Source organism: Zootermopsis nevadensis, unplaced genomic scaffold (assembly GCF_977971745.1).
Source record: "Zootermopsis nevadensis isolate Lab colony 2312 unplaced genomic scaffold, Znev_1.0 Znev_ptg000030l, whole genome shotgun sequence".
Classification (NCBI taxonomy): domain Eukaryota; kingdom Metazoa; phylum Arthropoda; class Insecta; order Blattodea; family Termopsidae; genus Zootermopsis; species Zootermopsis nevadensis.
The window spans coordinates 21,852,048-21,874,319 of NW_028259162.1; the positions used below are offsets into that span (position 1 = coordinate 21,852,048).

Below are 22,272 nucleotides of genomic sequence, written 5' to 3' on the forward strand. Positions count from 1 at the left end.
CTATCATCCGGGCGATTCTCCACTGAATTATAGTATGGAAAATTACATTCTTGAGAAATCAAATCCAGTTAGTAAAAAGCTACGTATCTTACCAATTAAAGATGAAGACTTAACTTCATAATTTTTTTTAAAAAAAGTACTGATTAATTTCACTGGGCAAATAATTTAGACACATTTAATAGCTGTTAATTGCTAATTGCTCCTGTAAACAGCAGACATCAGCATTGAATCCTACTTCTTAATTAACTAATTTCCTTACTTTGCTCTACATTTTGATAATTTCTCTGCCGTGTTCCGCCCGCGTTTAAACCCTTATATTTATATCCTCAATCCGCTACTAGGCATTCACGAAGGGTAAGTCAAAATGTTTACAGTAAAATTGTGACAGGCAAGGGGTGTCCATCCAGACGTCAATATTAATTTCATGCTTAAGGATGCCCACACTCATGAAGATTCGAACTTCTCAGCAGTTGGCATAGACACATCTGTGACTTACCTCATACTCTGCCCCGCGTCAGTCATAAATCCTTTGTACGGGAGAGTAGACACGTACCAAGCGGGATTCGAACCCACCACACCACGTCTGCAGGGTGGAGACTCTTTTATTTATTACTTAAATGTCTGTAATTTAATATAAATTATTTCACCTGTAATTAAAGTAGATCTTGGTTCTGAAGACAACTAAGATCGGATGTAGCTGAGTCCACTTTTTATGGAACGCAGTTAAAATTGTTTTCTAATGACATTTATCCAGCGCTACATGGACAAATTCTTAGGCACTGTGATTTTAATAAATCATAAAAAGCGAAATTAATACGTCGTTAATAAATAAAAGAATTCCTCACAGAATAGACTGTACTAATATTCAGTATAATCAATTGTGTGGTTTGAGAGCAGCTTCGCCAGGATTAACGAATGCAAGATTAAAAGTCGTCAATAGAATATTTTGTTCAAAAATGGAAGCCCTTCGCTGGACTCCCATCGAAGTGTGTCAGGTTATGGACGAAATACGCAAATTCCGATGGCCGTGATCAACTACACCAGACCACATTTTGAGCAGCTGTAAAACTGTCGACTGCTCAGAAGTCCTTCGTTGCGCTGTTAGTTTTCGAAGCGAGATCTCACAGTAAATGCGTTTACAATTAAAAAAAATATATTCCGGGAATTTTTCAGCGTTTTTTGCATTGAAAACAACGGAACATAAACTGGCACATTGAAAATCGTTTTCCTTCACGCCTGAGATCCTATCAGAATAAAGGAAAAAATAAATGAATTCTGGTTTGTATTTAGACCCAAGGAATAAGATTTATAAATGTAAGAAAATGTATGCTTTGGTGCGTGTTAATGGCTGGCACAGCACTTATTGAGCTATAATGTGATTTTAAGTGATTAATGATTCCATAAATCTCGCCATTAACGAAAATAAATGACTTATGTCAGTTATGGTTTATAAACAGAAAATCCATGTATTAAAGTACTTCGAAGCTTAAAAATTAAAGTAGCAGCCAGAACCATTTCCTAATGTTACTTACGAGAATTAGAAAATTCTTAAGTTTCCAGTATGTTCATGTGCGTATTCCGACAAACAGCGTTTGTTATTCAAATGCGAATAAACATTTTCTGAGAAGCAAATGGCTTGTAAAATTGTAAATGATCTCTCCGTTAACCCATGAACCAAAGTAAGAAACTCGTCGTTCAGTTGTTCGGAATTTGACGATTTTTTTTTGAGTAACAAGAATTTCCACTGGACGGGTTCAAGAAATTGAGAAAGAAAGTAAAGTATCATACAATATTTTATTTTCCGTCTATACACAAACTTAAAATAATGTTGTTTAAAATTACTTAAAATTATAACATTCTCAGTAGACACTGCATCTTGTTACATTTTTTATATCGACGACATGTTTCAATGTGTATTACATCATCATCAGGTCTATCAATTTTAAAAACTGTTGCACATCTTGCGTTGCGTATATTGATTTGTTTGATTTTAAGTCTCTTCCTTTAAATTTGGAGGTTGTGCAGTCTACCGTCTCTTAATATCGGACACACAACACATCACTTACAACCCGGTATGTTTTACTACCTTTTACTACTATTTATTATGATTCTTTTACATTGTATTACGTTATATTACGCAATAACTCTTTAAATTAGTAAATTATTATATTTCCTATGTCAATATCCAAAATCACGATTTGAAAATTAATTTTACAGATATAAAACATCCAAGCACAACCTCCAAATTTAAAGGAACGAACTTAAAATCGAACAAATCAATATACGCAACGCAAGATGTACAACAGTTTTTAAAATTGATAGACCTGATGATGATGTAATACACATCGAAACATGTCGTCAATACAAAATGTAACAAGGTACAGTATCTATTGAGAATGTTATAATTTTAAGTAATTTTAAACAACATTATTTTAAGTTTGTGTATAGACGGAAAATAAAATATTGTATCAATAAAACACAAACATGACGCAATTAAGATATAAAGTATCATACACAACCATAGGTAGTACTATTTTCCTGGCTACGTTAATCTCATAACTGATAACATGTCGTCTATTCGACACACATCAATCGTCTTTTGTGGTCGCCATAAATGTCTTGTATTCGGGAGACCATGGATTCAAGTCTCCTTGCGTAGACCGCCCAATCTGATTCAAGTTTTCCTGATTTTCCTCATTCATCGCATAAAAATTACGGGCTATTATCACAAACTAGATCACGGTCCCGAAACAGCATCTCCAATTCATCATTCACTTATGACCTTGTCAACAGAGAATATATAATATTAAAAAAATAAAATTTTGATTAATGTCCACTTCAAAGTCATGAAAATTTCTACGTATGAAAAGAATAATAAACTCGAGCTAATGAAGGTACTGTGGGTGTTACAGCCCAAAATGACACGCAGCAATTAGAACCCAAGAAAATAAAGTATTACTTCGTAGTTGATAAAACAGGTTGCAACCTGCGTGAACTTTCTGTTCCAAAACTCGCAAAGACCATCTGTGACTCGAGGCATACGACTAACTTGCTCGAAGACATCATGGCCGCGAAAGCAAACTGTCAGAATTATTTGGGTTAGAATCTACTCCAGTCCCCCCGATGACTACAGAACAATATTTTACCTGCAAAAAGTGTATTTCATGGCGGGTGGAATTATAATTTGTGGGATTTCAGGTTATCGCAGCGGAAGACTGATTGAAATTGCACAATGAAAGGAAAGTATTTTTGAAGATCCGATGCTCTATATTCGGCGCATAACAGAACGCCTTCAGCGTGTCTGTACACGACAGTCATTCCAACACGCATCGGCGTCTACCTCGTTCCTCCTTGTCCTCCTTCTTTGCCGACGTTATCACTGGCTTTCAGTTCTCCATAATTATCACAGTCATCTTATTTTTCTACGACCGGGAACGAGAGAATAAATCGAAATACGTCGAGCTAATCTGATCTTAGCTACCACAGACACCCGGACACCTCGTGTCGTCGAGTCAGAAAGGGGAACGTAAATTACAAACGAAGACTTGGTAAGTTTCAAAAGGAGGCGGTCGTGGCCTGTCCCACCCCGCGGAGATTCAGTGCAACCAGGAAGGCAAGAGTCGAGTGAGGCAGTTGGTAAAACGGTAGGGACTGGAGCCAAGTGGGGCCCCTAGTAGATCTGCAACCCCGCTTGCCCAAGGTTCCTCGTTTGCTTCCGGAGTCCGCGAATGCGACGAGACAGACAATCTTCGGACAAACTACTTGTAACTTCACACGTTCAGATAAACACAGACCTGAGTACTGTACAGGCAGGTTGTCTTGATAGCCAAACGAGGGGCAGAGGCTATTTTCATCAGCATATGAAGCGAAACTGGCGTCTTACACGCGCAAATGGCACCGGTTCGTTTTATTTCAACCTCCTGGCCTTGTAATGCGTGCCTCAGACAGGAGAGACCAACCTGTCTTAAGAAAGTCTTACACTTCGGAAAACAGCGTTGCACGCCACTGACATGTGTTCAGCACGCCACTGATTGTATATCGCACGTTGCTGCACGCCACTGCTCACACGTACAGCTGGCTGCGATATTGCGATACAACGAGGTACAAAGCATGTAGCTGCTGCCCCGTCATGGGGATGCATCTCGAAATCATGGATTCGCCCGCAGCGGCGCTGCGATGCCAAGGTCGGCTGCCCCCCCCCCCCCCCCCCCCCCCAAAGTCCGCTCACCCACGTTTCGTGTGCACTACATAAAGCGTTATTAAATTCCTAAAAATCCTACGATTCCGGCCCCGCTCTGTGTCACACAACCGCTCCACACAAAAAGACCCCCCCCCCCACCGGGTCCCTGTTTCCAAATCAATAATGCTTACACGAAGCAGAACAAATTTCGACCAGTCGACAAACGTTGGTACAGACCGCGTTTTCGAAGTCCCTCACGTGACCGAGTTAGTGCCTCCGAATAATCGCGATATTAAACGCCCGTGTCCATTTTATCTCGACACTAATGGCGTCTAGCGGAAGACTGACGGGTCACTGACTATGAAATTGCTCTTTGAGTACATCAGGTGTGAGTGAGTTCACTTACATCGGTTATCCTGGGGGGCCTTGAAGCAGACAACGGTCAGTTCTAAATAGATTTATTCTCAAAAAATCATACTCTCATCCCAATCAACATCAGATGTCTTTTGCAAGTGATGCAGCATCGTGAAACACGCACCACCTTCCCAGAACTCATAGCCAGACACTACAGTCCGCTATTTTTTTTTAAAAAAATGCGCTTGTGTTTGGAATGTGTGAAAATTACGAAAAAGTTCCATTTCCATAGTGAGTGTCCCGGTGGAGTTTGGATCCAGGCGATCGAGAGAACAAGTTACTTTAACCCGAATTCCGGAAATAATCAGGTTATTTCTCGCCGTGATGATGAATATACGATTCGTATCTTAAGGAGAAATTACGGAATAATTATCATAAACTCAATGCAATTAACAAATGTAAGTTTATACAATTTTATACACCTGAAGATGGTTCTTTTAGAACTGAAACATGTCGTGTAAAAAAGTGATGTTCTAATGTAAATCGAACATTTCGATAGAGAACATCATTTAATATATTTTAAATATTTAAATGTTAATTATAGTAATATTTTAATATTTAATAGGAATTTTATTGTGATTAGACTGACAAGATTTAAACAAATATATATTTATCACAATATGACGCAACTTTATTATCAAATGTACGGAGATTTGGAATGATATTAGAAGCGTTTGGGAAGTAGCTATTGATGGACTCATGTCGATAAGGGTATACTAAGTAAAGTGTCTTTTTTGATTGACCTCCGTAATTAATATCGCAAGAGAAATCCAAGCAGCGATTCGAAAAGTTGCATTCTCGTATTAATTCTAAGATAGCGAATACTTTTCCTGAATTATTATGAGCAATGACTCATGACAGGCGGGTTAAAGGTCGTTTCTCTCGAGCCATGCGGTTAATCTTTGAGCAGGAATGATAAATCTTGGATACGAAGCTTAGCTCTGAGCTTGATTACATAACTTTAATCATCATGTTCAGATTCTTGAACAATAAAGCATTCCTCGTGTATAGGGTATCATAGTTTAATTGATTTTCTTACTCATTATTCGCAGGAGTCAGCCAATGAACGCTGAGGAAGAACACAGAAGCTGCCAGGGGACTGGAAGACACCACGAAAACGCAGAAGCGAGGGGCAGGTATTTAGTTTCATGAATACTGTTAAATTGTTGGAAGTTTTTGTAGGTCTAGACAGCCATTTTCCCAACCTGTTCTTGAAATTTGCAAGAGAAAATTTCACATGGGTACCTATCGCGTATTTGCAGGTGAACCCTACCCATGATCGGTCTATTAGGGCAAACGTTTATAGCTCATCGAAGTCTGCTGTCAGAGTGTACAACGCGGAGAGAATAATATTAAATTCGTTACAATATGTACATAAAACATTTGAAACAGTTTGAAATTCCTGATACAAACGTATTTAGAATTAAATCGGTCACGCACAAAAGCAATTGATTTCACTTTTTTCAGAGAACTGAGCTCACATTACTTTCGAAGCCACAAGATGCAAAATGCAATCTTCTCCGACATTAGTCCAGGTCTTTGCTGCGCGTGGGAAGCCTTATGTGTTTTTGTTTCCCTGCAAAACGAAATGAGTCCTGGACTCATGTTATATTACGAGATAAATTGGTAAATTTCTATTCCAGTTTCAAACACACAAGACACTAGGATATAAGCGAAACAAATGGTCAGTGAATATCTGATACGTGTTATGGCGGTTAGCCCCCCCCCCCCCCAAAAAAAAAAGAAAACTCGAAAGCATCTGAAATTTCTACTCTGCACTCTTCTTATGCAATCTGTGCAAAGAGTGGAGAAAAGTACAGTCTTTAAATAATACGCGCACACAAAAGTATTCTCGTATCGTTTCATCTCGGTGCAGTTATTTTTTAAAATGCACACCAACGACACAGGAATGGAAAATTCTAGTAAAAGAAGCAGCTAATTCTCTGTCCAACATCAGACCGATTTCAGGGCCTCAGTGGCAATAATTTTACAGCACCGAACACTAATATCATTTTTATCCGTACCATTTCATGTCCTATTCTGTTATGACGCCAAAAAGGCAATCGATACTGCGTAATTTATAATGCTGTCGAAAGATAATTAATGATGATAAATGACACATGATTTAGTATAAAACTGAATCGGCTATTGCTCGCGTATTTAATAAAACACGACGAAAGAGTTTTTTTTGCCTCGTCTCCTGAAAAGTGATCTGCATGGATGCGAACGCCACTGGAAAATGTAATACGAAAGTTTTTAAAAATAGAATGTGATGGTAATCTTATTCCTCGACTTCGCTTCTTTTAAATCGAAAATATTTTCCTGTATCGCTTAGTCTTTTATGGTAGGTTACAACATGATTTCAGAAAGGTCTCAGAACTTTACCACTCAAACTCTACAACATTAACCAAATTTAGTTACTTTCCTTCTTTCCTGTTAAGTGTACTCAGTGTTAGTTTCGAAAGCAAAACGCAGAAGTGCTCCATTGCTGACGTGAAATGAGATCCAGGGCATTGGCGTCTTCACTGAAAATTTGTCCATCCCTCGTTAATTTGTGCCAATTTTGCTCATCCAGTCGTGAGAGGCGCATTACATATATATAACACGTAGTGCCACATCATATTATGTGACCTGTCGTCATCACAACCGGGAATAAACGCCTGTTCAAATGATGGGGAAATTACGTTTTACGATGAGGCATGGACATAGATGAACATACTGATGATAGTTTAATTGTTTAAAGGACCAGCCTGCACTAAATTATGCATGGGACACGAAGTGTTTGAGTGTTAAACACACGTTATGTATCCTGATATCTCGAAACACCGACCTACAGATGGGCGTACACAGTGACAGTACCATTCCTCGAAAGCTTAATATCTTTGGTAATAGACTTAACTAACTAACTAACCAGATGGCTTACCGAACCCGAAGGTTCATCACCGAACCAACCAAAGCCCTCCACCGGACCCTGTCCTGGGCCAACAAAATCCAGTCTCCTTCAACTCCTATCTCCCATAGATCCCGCCTGAGATTATCCTCCCATCTACGTCAATGTCTCTCCAGAGGTCTCTTCCCCTCAGGCTTCCCAAATAGTGGACCCAACCAACCAACCAGATGGCTTACGTAACCCGAAGGTTCATCACCGAATTAACCAAAGCCCTCCACCGGACCCTGTCCTGGGCCAACAAAATCCAGTCTCCTTCAACTCCTATCTCCCATAGATCCCGCCTGAGATTATCCTCCCATCTACGTCTAGGTCTCCCCAGCGGTCTCTTCCCCTCAGGCTTCCCAAATATTGGACCCAACCAAGCAGATGGCTTACGGAACCCTAAGGTTCATCACCGAACTAACCAAAGCCCTCCACCGGACCCTGTCCTGGGCCAACAAAATCCAGTCTCCTTCAACTCCTATCTCCCATAGATCCCGCCTGAGATTATCCTCCCATCTACGTCTAGGTCTCCCCAGCGGTCTCTTCCCCTCAGGCTTCCCAAATATTGGACCCAACCAAGCAGATGGCTTACGGAACCCGAAGGTTCATCACCGAATTAACCAAAGCCCTCCACCGGACCCTGTCCTGGGCGAACAAAATCCAGTCTCCTTCAACTCCTATCTCCCATAGATCTTGCCTGAGATTATCCTCCTATCTACGTCTAGGTCTCCCCAGCGGTCTCTTCCCCTCAGGCTTCCCAACCAATTCCCGGTGCACACCTCTTGTCCCATCCATGCGTGCTACATGCCCCGCCAATCTCATTCTTCTCGACTTAATCACCCTGACAATATTGGGGGAGGAGTACAGATTTCAAGTTCATCATTATGCAGATTTTTCGTAATAGAATAGATTGAATATCTGTATTCGTAGCGGAGTTCCTCATTTGGAACTATGTTAGCGAATTTATAGCGTCTGTCCGTCCCTACCGGGGTACGAACTTCGAAATTACGTGCACTAATGTAACCCTTCGAAGCCTGAAGCTCGTCTAAAGGACATTTCAAAAAACCAGTTCCTACCGCGAGGAAAACGTCGACACGCCTTCAAAGACCATCTGCTTAATGCTCCCACCGTCCTTGGTAAACACACATCACTGACAGCACTCACCTTCTGCCTCGAAATTTCCATGAATTCTCTTGGGTGTGTCTGTAGGTGTTACAGGTTTATGACTGCAATAAACACACCGCCAAATTCCACTCGCTTCTACACATTCTCGTGCTGCTTCACGCGGTATCCTTTCACATTACTGTTCCTTCTCTAGGTTTGTTTCGAATCACAGTCGAGGCCCGTTCACGTCGAAAACTAGTCAATGTCAGTCACAGCTTCACCACCAACATGTTACTTACAGTTGAAAGAGTCGGCAAAGGATTCCGTTCAATTTCCAGTTTTATCCCTTTATCGCCTGAACATTTGCTGACAACAATATTTAACAAGGAACTGGCTCTCAGAATACAGCATTTTCTACTTTATTTAATTTAGGACATGTGTCGCGTTGCACGTGTTGGGATCCGTCCAAAGTTCGGTCGTTAATGCCATACGTCGACGTGTGTCTCAAGCCAGAAGAGATATCCGACGCACATGAACGACTTCAGGTCTGTTAGGTTCTCCGACCCAAAGCAACGACGCCCAGAACAGAAAGCACTGCTGAGACCTACGATAAATTGGTCCTTGTGCCTAATTAAGTTCCTTGCTACGAAGAAGTATTGCTGGTGGAGTACAGCTCCAAATAGTCTTATATTCCATGATGAGTGGACGTGAGTGGGCGGGATCAGCGGCCGCATTACCTAGGGGAAAGTGACCCTGGTGTGGGCCGCATAGGGGCCAATCCTTGCCCTTCTGGGAACGGAATGTAGCCTGACTGAGCAACTTTAAATATGTGTAATGCCCTGACTGATGTTTTCCGTGCTTTTCCTCAGTTGTAATGCAAATTCCGGGGTATAATCATAAAGGCCTTCAGCTGAAGTGATTCCCCTCCCGAAAGTCGCAGAGGACATCCATCAAAGCGACACCAACACTTCCAGGGTTCAAATTCCAGAGGGCCATCCAACCAAAATCCTTTTCTCCAAGGGCAAATTGCCTGATGGGACGATCTCCTCACCAGTAGCAACAGCCCCTAGTTTTAATAGTCAAGGCAAAGTTCCGATTAGCGTAAGCACGCCCTCGTTTTAGTTCTGAGGCCCTGTTACCATTTCCATCAATGCAGTTTGTACGCAGGACTCAGCCCTTAGATAGCTTTTTGATTGGTGGATTGGAACACTTTTCACACAGTGCACGTCCATTCAAATGTGTACGAATGCACGTTAGATCTGTTTCGATACATACGAAATTTATCCAAAATTTTAGGAATTACATTACCTAAATTCAACCCACAACTATCAAAATAGGTCTGCCTGCAAGATATTAATTGGAACATTTCAAGGACTTCAGTTCGGACATACTGTCTCGACCAACAAAGACGTCTGAGAGGTTTCACAGCGTCGAAATCGACAAGAATCCACCGATATTTCGTATGACAAACGATTCAAAATTTTCGTATGCGTCTTCACGGCGCGACTTGAATTTTGGAAATAATGCCAATTAGACAAATTTTAGTCGCTGAAATTAATGCTACAAATGCTAACTCAGGGCATCGAATCAGGACATCGTGAAAACGTTCTTGCTTCGTGAAATGCAGACAGCAGATTACATATATTACAGGGATAACATTAAGGTGAATATTGGAGAAATGAGTCGTAGGACAGATGGATAGAACCAGATCACAATCACTGTCTTGAGTTTCCTTCCGGTTATGCTATTATACGAAGTGATTTTATCGAGAGGATGGTAAGATGGGTGTCACGTGTCAACACGTTCCTCTTTAATGATGTATTTTATTTTCTCGGTTAAGTGGTTAATGTTGAAAGAGAGTGAAGTGTGTTTTGATGCCTGTCTATTTGTGATCAGCTTCAGTTGGGGCTTGAATGTGGGAAGCTGTTCTGGGAGGTGTGTGTGTGTGTGTGTGTGTGTCATGGCGTGTACCGGGAACTACGCTTTGTTCTCTAAGTGACCTTTCACCCGTTTCTGCACCCACCCTCCCTCTGATGGCCTCACCTGCCCACAAGCCACTGACCGACTGATCCAGCTGAACAATGACAACTGAAGGACATTCAGAGTCAATTGAAAGCAATGAACATTGCATCGTAGTCAATATCACCTCTGCGGGTTTCCTAATAAAGTTAGAGTGGAAAATCGCTTCGCAGTTTCTATAAATGGGTTTCAACAGAATTTAATATCATCAGTGAAAAGTACAACGAAAAACAGAGGGCGAAATGGGATTGTGCTTCTGAAACATTGTACGTAATTTATACGACAGTCGATATGAAATATACATACGTATATGCATACGACACACAGACTTCTACCATTCTATGTCTATCAATAATAAAACCTCTGAATTCGTGGTACGAAGAACGTGTCTCATCTTCCGAGTGTCCCTGCTTCGACAGGTAACTCTGAGCACTTTTTCATGCACATATTTCTTAGTCATACAGGTTATGTACCAAGTTTCTTGATCCAGACATCGTTTGAAGATCGCCTAAGTTAGATCATTCGCGATCAAAGACGCAGATTCGAACAGCAGTTTCCCACTGTTAACTTTCAACTGTAATGAATCCGACGAGTTCGCAAGCTGCCTTCCACGAGGACGTCGTCCTCTGTTCCTCGTGGACACAGCGGTGACAGTGCATAGATCCTTCGTATACCAGGAAGATCTTGCTACTGGCCCTGTTTTTAGCCAAATTAAGCCATATCCTTCCATCTATGCCTTGGTCTTCCAAGTGTTCTGTTGTTTTACATTGCACAGATAACGTCAGCTGGTTAATTAGCAATGGACCTCGTGTGTATTCTTGGGTCAGGGAAATACACAATATTTATGCACTTAATTATTATTCCTCCCTGTAAGTCACAATCTACTAAATACCACTAAACACGATATTCGTAATTCAATTAAAATTCTTGCCACAACCATCAAAGGTAATACCCCTATGCCCAAACTGTGCGTGATCATATCACCCGGAACGATGGTATTTATTTCAAAATGTGGCGACACTGTTAGCTCGAGAGATGGACTTGAATTAGGCACGAATTTGCATCCACAGGTAAATACAATAATATATTAAGCTTGGTATGCAGTATTAATCATGCACCACTAATAACACAACCTGTGTGTTCTGTAAGTTAAATATACAACCAAAGCATATAAATAAAGCTAGAATTTAATATACACGTTTCAATCCCGATTTTCAAGAAACCAGCGCTGAAAAGTCGATAACCTTTATCATACTGCAACCACAACATTTCATCAAAGCCGCCATCGAATTCAACGATACTCCATGAAACTCCACTGGGTCACAGATACACGGAAGCACAAAGAGTGCTCACATATGCCTCAATTCCGCTGTGTCCATGTGATCTCAATGCATTTGTATTTAGTCGGTGGTCTGATGTATCCTGTAAATGAATCTGAAGCTGACTTTGCAGTGTTTCGTGTTTACGAGAATCACATTTCTTTCACTTTCCTTGGGCACGTTTAAAAATAGCAATTCATCTTAAGGGCTAATGCTCACGTCCCGCCCTGTTCCTGCGGTGGGTGGCTGTGTTTGGTACAGGCCTGTATAAAGTATCTAAGTGGACTGCTGAATGATATAAATTTCTCATGGTCCCGACAGTTGGACGGGGCGAAATGACGGATGGGGGCGCTCGTAGCGTGCCCCTCCCCCCCCCCCCACCACCACCCTCGCGAAGCAAGTCAGCATATGGGGTCCGACCTCCCTTCCTCACAGAGAATTATGTCCTTTGGCGGTGTCAGAGACATTCATCTTGAAGAACTGCGCGGACTACGAAGGGCTCAACAGGACAATACCGATAATTCCCGTGGAGGTAGCTCCTGGATTAAATTCCCCGTGGTGTATCAGAGTGACCTCGCGGAGGGATTTAATCGAATCCTCTCTAGTCGTACGTCACCTCAGATTGAAGCGAGCTCCGTCTTCTGCAGCGCCACACTGAGGGGTGTCCTGGCACTAGGACACTTTGGATATCGTCGAAACCTTCTCGGGCAAGAGGCTGTGTCCGTCTTGAACACAAGCCCAACGTTTCGGACGCCATTTCCTAATCCATCATCAGACAAGTGATTAAAATTCCAGGTCTTACATTTTTGATATTCATTGCAAGACTTAATTGTATAATTTTTAGATTAAAATTAAATAAGGTTACTTTACGTAATGGAGCGTAAATTTGTAACCGTGATTTAGAAACATATTCTTAGTAACATTTCAGATATAACGACATAAAATAATATTTCGTACTATCCTACAAAATTTTTGTAAAATTATTATTGCAACACCAAATTCGAAAAAGTTCCCCTGTCCACCTCCCGTTGTTATTTTGCATGGTACTGGACACACACACGTACGCACGTGTACATTCTGCTCATTCTGTGGTCCGTTTGACCTCGTTTTGCGGAGGTTACTGTATTGTTTCTCCTGTCCACATAGTAAATAATCCGACAAATGAATTTTGTGTTTGGGTTCGAGATCTTTGCTATTTGGACATTCGATTCAAATATTATGATATAGAATCTGTTGTCCCGATTTAATATTGTTTCAAATTGAACCTTTATTGACGAACGGTTCTTAGAGGCAAGCTCGGACATGCGAATTTAATTACTGTTTGAGTTGAGTTAGTAATTCAGAATATAATTGTTAATAATCATATGGTATGTCTTCATCATCATCATCACTGTTACTCTGCTGAGCATTTTCAACTCCGTACACGTGTCTGACACAGCCCAGTTCCCCATTTGACCCTACCTGCTCTCTGTCCGTCGCTAGTCTATTATCAATATTTGTTGTCTAAAATTAAGTTCTGATAGAAATTTAATTAATTTATTTTTCCCCCAAATGTATGAAATATGCTTAGCAGTTGATTCATTTTAATATTTAGTATGTATGTTTGGTTACCCGTCAGTTATTAACGGATAATGTGAGACAGACAGAACGACAGGCACCCAGGGTGCACAACGAGTGGCCGATCCCTACCCCTTAGCTCTCACGTGACAAGCATAAATTTCTATTCTACGTCCGATATCACAAAATTCTTCACTTCTATGATGCATGAATCTGTGCTTCGGAAAATCAAACCTCAGGTGTTAAAATGAAAGTAATAATTGTATTAGCATCCGGAACAGAATGTAGTCGCTCGGTAGTTACAGGAAGTGACTTGAGTAATTGGACTGAGACAGAGGTAAAGTACTCGGTTCGAACCTCGGTTTCATGTTACAGTCCGTTCATGCAAAGACAGGATCTCAAAGTAAGCGAGAACAGTGTCCGCCTCGATCCTTTTCGATTCATCGTCCCGAACTTGTCCACTGTAACTCGTTCGACGCGTCACGAGATAAAAGGTGATGCTAGATGTGAAATAACTGAGAAAATAAAATACAAACGAAGCGCCTGTGGACCAGAGCGTCTTCGCAAACACGTATTCCCATTTTGGCATTACAGTCTGCTACTGATGTTCGTAAGCGTCAGAATGTTTGCTTGTTTCTTTCTTTGCAGGAGATTTTAAAGAAGAAGACGATTTAAGAACAAAAAAAGTAACCCATATATGTATCTCGTATCTTATATTTTTTTCGGATTAAATATTCAATTGCCCGGAAATCAGTTTTCTGAGTTGGGCAATATTGCGACATAGCTCGGGTTCTTCTGGGGTGTTTGCCGTAACGAATATATCACCCGGGATACTTCTGGCTCCTGCACAAAACTTCGGGCGGAGAGAGAAGGGACCGGGTGGGAGGGAGTCTCTTTCTAAGGGCATGAAGTTGGCTCGGTGGCTGTCTGAATGAAGTGCAGGATCAGAAGATCAGCGTCCCCTGATTCTGTCTCGGTTGAATTTCGGTTCGAGGACCAGACATCATTATTACCGCCAGTGGTTTTCCTCAGTACCTCCAGACTGTCTTGAAATAGGCCATGATAATTATTCTGTAACATTTTATACGTAATCATCCTGTCCGTCAGTGCAGTTTACAAGTGTCGTTTAACAAAGCACTGGACGATGAAAATCATTAGCATAATGTTGAAGTCTGTTGTGTATCGTCCCGGTGTGTCATCTTGATTTACCTCAAATCCCATATAAATGATTTATAATCAATACTTAAGATAATACACGAATATTTTGCTGTATAATATGAGTGCCAAGTCTGAAATAAAATTTTCAAAAGCCCTCATGATATCTGAGGATGTCTTTGTTCCTGAGAGATGAGAAGGAGACTGAACACATTTTATTTGGCAGACGAAAAGATTCAATTTTATCCGACTTCATAAAAAGGCTTACTGAGATACTAAAGCTTATTTAGTGATCGCAGAATCAGTGTCAGAAGTTAAAATGAAGCAGGAAAAGGATGAAATGTACCCTCAAGTTAAAGAACTGTGGGTCTGCCATATTAACATCTCGAATACCTTTACAGAATTTTTCAGAATCTGCAAACGACTACAGAAATTAGTAAAATTAGCATCAGAATTGTCTGTTGTTATATCTGCTCCTCTGTACCGAATATTTCAGACGAAGAGACTGTAAGACATCGCGCAGTTTTGTGGGATAAATAAACCGTGGGTTAATAGAATGACTTCAGATTCGCAATAAACCAAACTTTGAATTTACGTTGGGCTCAAACACAAACCTAGCAGAGATTCAAGCAAAGATGAAATGAATAATTAAATTACAGACCTTAAGATGACAGTAAATGATGAGATTAAATTTATCAGGAATCTGTAAACCAGCGTTAATTAATTTAGGAAGAGATGGCCGTGGTCTGTTGTAGACAGATGCAAACATTACTTGTAAATGTAGAGAGCTAGGTCATTAAAACAGAAGCAGGTTTTTATGGAGTTGAAATAACCTTATATATTCTGTTCAAAGTATGTACCTACATGTGTGAGTAATGAATAACTGGAAGGGATTTAGAAGGAAATGTTCGTGGCCTATTTTGAGATACAGATCTAACAATTGTACTGACCAGACCACACCCACGTTGTCTGTGCCTCGATCAAGCGCGCACAAGTTCGAAATAACTTCAACACTGCACGTCGCTTGAAGCCATCTTGAAGCAGGGTATTCAGATTTAAAAAGCGGACTGAATAGAGTACACGTCTCATGTGTGTGTGAGTACAATCTTCAGGGGATTACGACGGTAAGACATAACTGCCGAAACTATCTTCTAAGTCCTTTAAACCACCCACCCCGAGCACAACACGAAAACAAAAGATTAAATTTGTAAAAAAACAACTGCGAGGCTCAGATGTTTGATTACAGCTGGATATGCAGCGATCCCTCGCCATCAGCTGTTTCCGAAAAAAGTCTGGCTTTCGCACTAATGCAACCTCCACTTGCTGGGGAACTCGCACCCGAAAGCAATTTCATGGCTTACACGTAAAAATCTTTGTTACATTTCATATTTTCGTCTAAATTGCCTACAAATTACGTTTTCTTTAATATTTCGATCTGCTTTTCGACTTATCAGTTGCCAAATTTCGCGTTATTTCGTAATGAAACCTTGGTGATGTCGACAGCGGTGTTTCCAGAAGGACAAACCGGCGCTTGGAGGAGAAAGTTCCTTCGGCTGGTCGAGCCTTCCGAGGACACACAGTCGTAGAAAAATCCGCTCCACTGTTCATTAAAGACAGAACAATAATCGGTCGCTGATCTTGTCAGTCTATTTTGTTTGTTGATTGGTTAGCGTCGTTGGTGTGAAGATAGTTTGCAGCATTCATTATTTAGACCGAACAAAAGATAGCCTTATTTCTGAAAGAACGTTCGAATGCGAACTTGCTCCTTTAACGTCCATGATTTTACCATATTTTTCTCAATAAATAATCGAAGTTGATGGCTAGAAGTGGGAAGTTACAGTGATTTACAATTTCGAAAGTACGACATAATTACAAGATTATAAAACAATGAAATCCCAAAGCCGTTCTTCATGGCTCATCACTGTCATTAACGTCAGCAGGGTTACCAAGGGAATAACAAATGTTATCTAAGGTGATCTGTGACACAGTGATCCAACATTTACCACGGTTCACATTTTTGTAACAATAAAGTAACAATTAATAAATCAATATGTCCATGTCCCACTGTGGCATAGTTACATCTAATATAACAGTTACATATTTATTATTTTTTTTATTTAGTGTTCTGTCTGACGACAGGTCCATATGAACAGGATCCTTCCATCCTTTTCTCGGACTGGGACCTGTTCATATACGTTCTTGGCAGATGATCCAGAAGTGGTTTGCCATTGCCTTCTTCTGTGTGTGAATGGAGTAATTGTTGGGATGCCACGGAGGAAAACTCCGTGTTGCCTAGACCACGGCCTTGCCCAACACAAGTTATAAATTCGGGCACCGCCGGGAATCGAACCCGAGACCCCCAGGATTACAAGGCCAGCGTTCTAACCGCTAGACCACCTCATCTTATTATTATTTAGTGTTCTGTCTGACGACAGGTCCATATGAACAGGATCCTTCCATCCTTTTCTCTTCTCGGACTGGGACCTGTTCATATACGTTCTTGGCAGATGATCCAGAAGTGGTTTGCCATTGCCTTCTTCTGTGTGTGAATGGAGTAATTGTTGGGATGCCACGGAGGAAACTTCCGTGTTGCCTAGACCACGGCCTTGCCCAACACAAGTTATAAATTCGGGCACCGCCGGGAATCGAACCTGAGACTCCTGGATTACAAGGCCAGCGTTCTAACCGCTAGACCACCACATATTAAGCTGTTATAAATGAGATCCATCAATTGATACGCCACGAAACTTATTATAAATGCTACTAAATTAAGCATAAAATGCGGACAGGTTCAGAAACCAGTCGGTAATTTTTATTTGGAACACCAATTACTAGTAAGATATTTGACACTGTCAATGCTTCATTAATCTTCTGTAAGATGCGTCCTCGGGTTAGTTCTTTGAGCTGAGCAGTCGATCACAGGAACAGAAACTGCTAAATACTGACGACATTAACAAAGCCTGTTTTCCGTACTGGGTAAATAGCCCACGTTGAAGTCATTCAGGGTTACACAGTACTAAAAAATGTACGCGAGTTCAAGGTCATGACAATATCGGCCCAAATCTTTGCCGAATAGAGAGGCCGGTGACCGGTGACGGGATCTTGAGAACACGCCTAGGAATCTTATAGTTACAAGAAAGGAGTAGGACTCGCTAAGCGACTGTCAGCTTGTCAAGAAGACCCGCTGCATGAACCTGGTTAGTCAGCTAGGAAGTAAGGGATTACTTCTTACGTTAATTTCAATTGTGGAGACCAACCGTAAGGAATATATTATGTAGTGTAAAGGATTTAATAAAACTAATGGATGATATCAATTTTTGCTGTTCTTTCAACTTTGTCCAAACTTCGTCGTCATAGTCCTATTAAAGTCTTGTCGAAGTTTCATGAACTATTTCTGAACCAAGGCGTGTAATAAGATGCACTTATGTTTTTGAGAGACGGTAGTTCAGAATTTTTGTGACTCGCGGTTCGTTAATAGAAGTTACGAATAATTTCCTACAGATAACTTGGAAGGCCACGGTTTAACGAATGCATTATTTAGTAACAATTTCATAACACGTGCTGCGACGCCAATTTAAATAAATGCGGCGTCAGACGTTGCGCGTGGGGAGGGAGTGGTTGTGGTGGTGACAATGGTTGAAGACGGCGAAGATGCGATTACATGGACCGGAATATTCATGAACGGGGCGTGATACTGTGTTTATAACCCCGATTAATTTTAAAGGGCAAGGATTCTAATTCCGGGAAGTGCTTCGGCTCGAGAAGCAGAACCGAAAAGGCGATTGATTCTGGAAAGACAGCAAATGGAGAAAAGTCGCCTCATTACGGACAATGTTAATGTGCGCCCGGTCATCAGTATGTGCCAGGCGAACTCGAGGGCCGTCAATGCGTCTTCTGCTAGAAGCGGGGGTTGTTTACCGAACACGCCGTGCATTCACCGACTCCTCTAATAGAGGCCAAACGACTGTGTCGAATGGTTAAGTAATTATGCTTCGTATTCTAAAAGTCCCGTGTTCAAATCCCTCCTCAGAGGGTGAGTAGACCAACTAAGATTTTCATATTCAAAGTAAGTCAAATCTTTTCTGAAGACGAAGACCTTACTAATGCACCAAATGTATAAATTGACATCTTCATCATCAGTTCTTCGAGTCTGTCGTGAAAAATGTTAATTTTACGTGATAGTAAGAACGAATCCTTCTGTTTGTAATTAACGAAATAAATAATGAATTGATGTTGCGATGTATATATTCACCTTGCCGGACCATAAATGACCTTTATTTAATACCAGGCTCTTTGTTCTAGCAATTAATTTGATCGACAGTCGTGTGTTGTGTGATCGGTCAGGGCTGGTATAGTATATTCCTGCAAGACAGCAAACGTCAAGTACAGCGCCGCGTCGCGGCTTGTGGCAGTACTAAGAGCTCGGACGCCATGTTCTTCCCTGCAGCGTCTTTGAACGTAGAAACACAGCAGGTGCGAGCAACCGCTCAATGTCGTGCGGTGAAGTGTCTCGCGGCACTTACGTTCAGGAGTGTCAGATGAACAATGTGTAACGTGAACTCCAGACATCGAGTCGGGATGTTTCTCAACAGACTTCCCAGCAGCCAATAAGTACGTTCTTGAAAGGGGGCATATCTGTGCGAGATGAAAATAAATTATCGCAAACTGACAGATAAATTGTCTCAAGATTCCGGTATTCTGGTTTTTGATACAGACAGTTACAAGGGTTTCGCAAGGACCTATTTAGTCCATCTGCAGGGTAGACATCTACTACAAGGTCACACGGTGTCGTAACTCGCTTGACCACAGTGGAAACCACAAACATCAATTAATCGAGTGACAGTCCGGGACTTTCACTCTTTTACTTTGTCCGGAGATAGGGATTAGCTCTATCTAGTGGGCCCAACTGTGGTAGGAACCTGAAGACGGAGATAGAGTCCCATCTCCGAAACGTCGTTTTACGTTTTATATTTACTAGACGATGGATAATATCCAAGAAAGGTCCGGAGATAGGGATTAGCTCTATCTAGTGGGCCCAACTGTGTAGGAACCTGAAGACGGAGATAGAGTCCCATCTCCGAAACGTCGTTTTACGTTTTATATTTACTAGACGATGGATAATATCCAAGGAAATTTTTATTCAAAGCAATCTGTGTTTGTAAAACGGAAACCGTCTTCAAAAAAGTGCTTTGTGAGTATTTCAACTTCCTTGTCAACATACAAATAATTAATATTCAAGACACGTAAGTCTGAAAAACAATTGATTATTAGAACTGGTAGGACCACGTCACAGAGTAAGTAGCAAATGCCAATATACGCGACTCTCGTTACACGCGGGGTTTTGCGGGTTTTTTTTGCTAATCGCTACGTTTAAATAAAATTCCCGTGAATTTTCTGAGCGAAACGCCGTGGAAGGTTTTAATTTGTTGCCCACGGATTCAAAATTGTGGTGGTGGGGGAGTCAATGAAGCTACTGAGTGGGGCTGCAAGGCAGCTTCTACCGTAGCCGCGGATAGGATACTGACGAACGGGTAAGATAAATTTTTCGCGTCTTAGCCACGGTGGTCTAGCGGTTAGAACGCTGGCCTTGTAATCCTGGGGTCTCGGGTTCGATTTTATAACTTGTGTTGGGCAAGGCCGTGGTCTAGGCAACACGGAGTTTTCCTCCGTGGCATCCCAACAATTACTCCATTCACACACAGAAGAAGGCAATGGCAAACCACTTCTGGATCATCTGCCAAGAACGTATATGAACAGGTCCCAGTCCGAGAAAAGGATGGAAGGATCCTGTTCATATGGACCTGTCGTCAGACAGAACACTAAATAATAATAAGATGAGGTGGTCTAGCGGTTAGAACGCTGGCCTTGTAATCCTGGGGGGTCTCGGGTTCGATTCCCGGCGGTGCCCGAATTTATAACTTGTGTTGGGCAAGGCCGTGGTCTAGGCAACACGGAGTTTTCCTCCGTGGCATCCCAACAATTACTCCATTCACACACAGAAGAAGGCAATGGCAAACCACTTCTGGATCTTCTGCCAAGAACGTATATGAACAGGTCCCAGTCCGAGAAAAGGATGGAAGGATCCTGTTCATATGGACCTGTCGTCAGACAGAACACTAAATAAATAATAACCAGTTACCGAAATTTCGCTCACAGCAATAACAAAACGACAAACAGATGTTTAAACAAACTTTGTGTTTGGACTGCAGTGTGTCTCGTCTAAGTTATGAGACACGTCGCTGAACAAAGCAATCAAGTCCTGTCGATAAGAAGACGGGCGGTTGGATTAAGCAATTCGTTTCCCTTCCTCGGATAATGTTTCCGGGGAGGGAGGACACAAATATCGGCATCTGGTATTGAGATTACGCCCATTCCTCCACATATCAACGTTCCTTATATACAAATCTAACTGTAATTCCTCCGTGCCCGGAGCAGAATGGCGCTAGAATGGCGCTCCGGGCTGCTACGCCAAACTGCGAATGGCGAAGAAAATATTACCCGCTACTGAAAGAGAGGGAGGGAAATACGGATGATGGAGGGAGGCGGTGAGGAGAAGAGTTGGAATCGAATCTTTAACGAGGGGCCGCCTCTTCGGTGTCCCCTGGAATGTCTCCCTAGACGCCCGTACCAACTGGCCTATAAATCCGCCAGCTTCACATTACTCGGCGCAGTAGTAAGACTACCCCGATCTCAGAGCCATATAAAGTCTGCTGGGGGGCGGGGGGTGCTACTGGGGCTGTAGACGGAATAAATGGGTTATAGGCAGGAAGCGCCTGGCTACCCCAGAATACGTAGAAGGGCAATCGATCGAATAAATAATTGACAAGGATCCCCCCCCCCCCACCCTGGTTGCTGCTGACGAATGCGCAAATCTAGGAGCGAATCTAACCTTGTAACGTGTTATAAATGAAGTGCAGTGCTGAAATGTGAGGAGCGGTGTTCAGGAATACTGAAAGGAGCAAGGCGAGATGCGTCGAGGTTCCTTTTCCGCACCAAATCGTAACAGAGACACGAGGAAAGGTGCGCCGGATTAACAGGGCACACACGGACGAACCCTGGCTGCGTTTCGGATAATTCCCTCAGGATTAAATACTTCTCCTTATGGTCGTGTCTGCGGGCAATAACTTGGAAGTTAACCATTCAAAGACTCAAGTTTTATCTTAACATTTTAAGTAAAAGTTGAATCTACTTTAAATTCTTATTATTTGAAACATCTTAATGTATAAAATCAGAAAATGGTCTAGCTGTAATGACATATTCTAATGCAATGATTTTGCACTTCATCATAAGCGTCATTTCTCTGCTACATTTAACACATCTGATTGCTTGACTCGAACGTTATAAACAGCCGAACAGCGGAAGGTATTTACGTATTCCTAAAAATACAAAGGAACTCCCGATTAAAATTCCTGGTATAATAAATTCTCTAACACGATATTTAATAAACCAATATTCCAATTATTACGCTGACACATGATTATTTGGGATCGATATTTAAGTAACGAAACGTTCACGATTGGTTAATTAGAGACTTGGGAGGTGTAATCAGTACCGGAATGCGTTTTCCACACGCGTTCTTCATAGCTCTGTAT

At 41.6% G+C, this 22,272-nt stretch overlaps 1 protein-coding gene and 1 long non-coding RNA gene across 8 annotated transcripts in view; one reads left to right on the top strand and one right to left on the bottom strand.

The window, feature by feature from the left end:
- Positions 1-22,272, top strand: part of LOC147872220 (uncharacterized) — a 94,554-nt gene that overhangs the window by 57,634 nt on the left and 14,648 nt on the right. Inside the window, exon 2 of the long non-coding RNA XR_015537947.1 lies at positions 5,647-5,730. This is a non-coding gene — a long non-coding RNA (uncharacterized LOC147872220). The remainder of the gene's footprint in view (positions 1-5,646; positions 5,731-22,272) is intronic.
- Positions 1-22,272, bottom strand: part of LOC110836352 (protein O-mannosyl-transferase TMTC2) — a 745,449-nt gene that overhangs the window by 40,796 nt on the left and 682,381 nt on the right. The gene's annotated exons all lie outside the window — the stretch shown is intronic.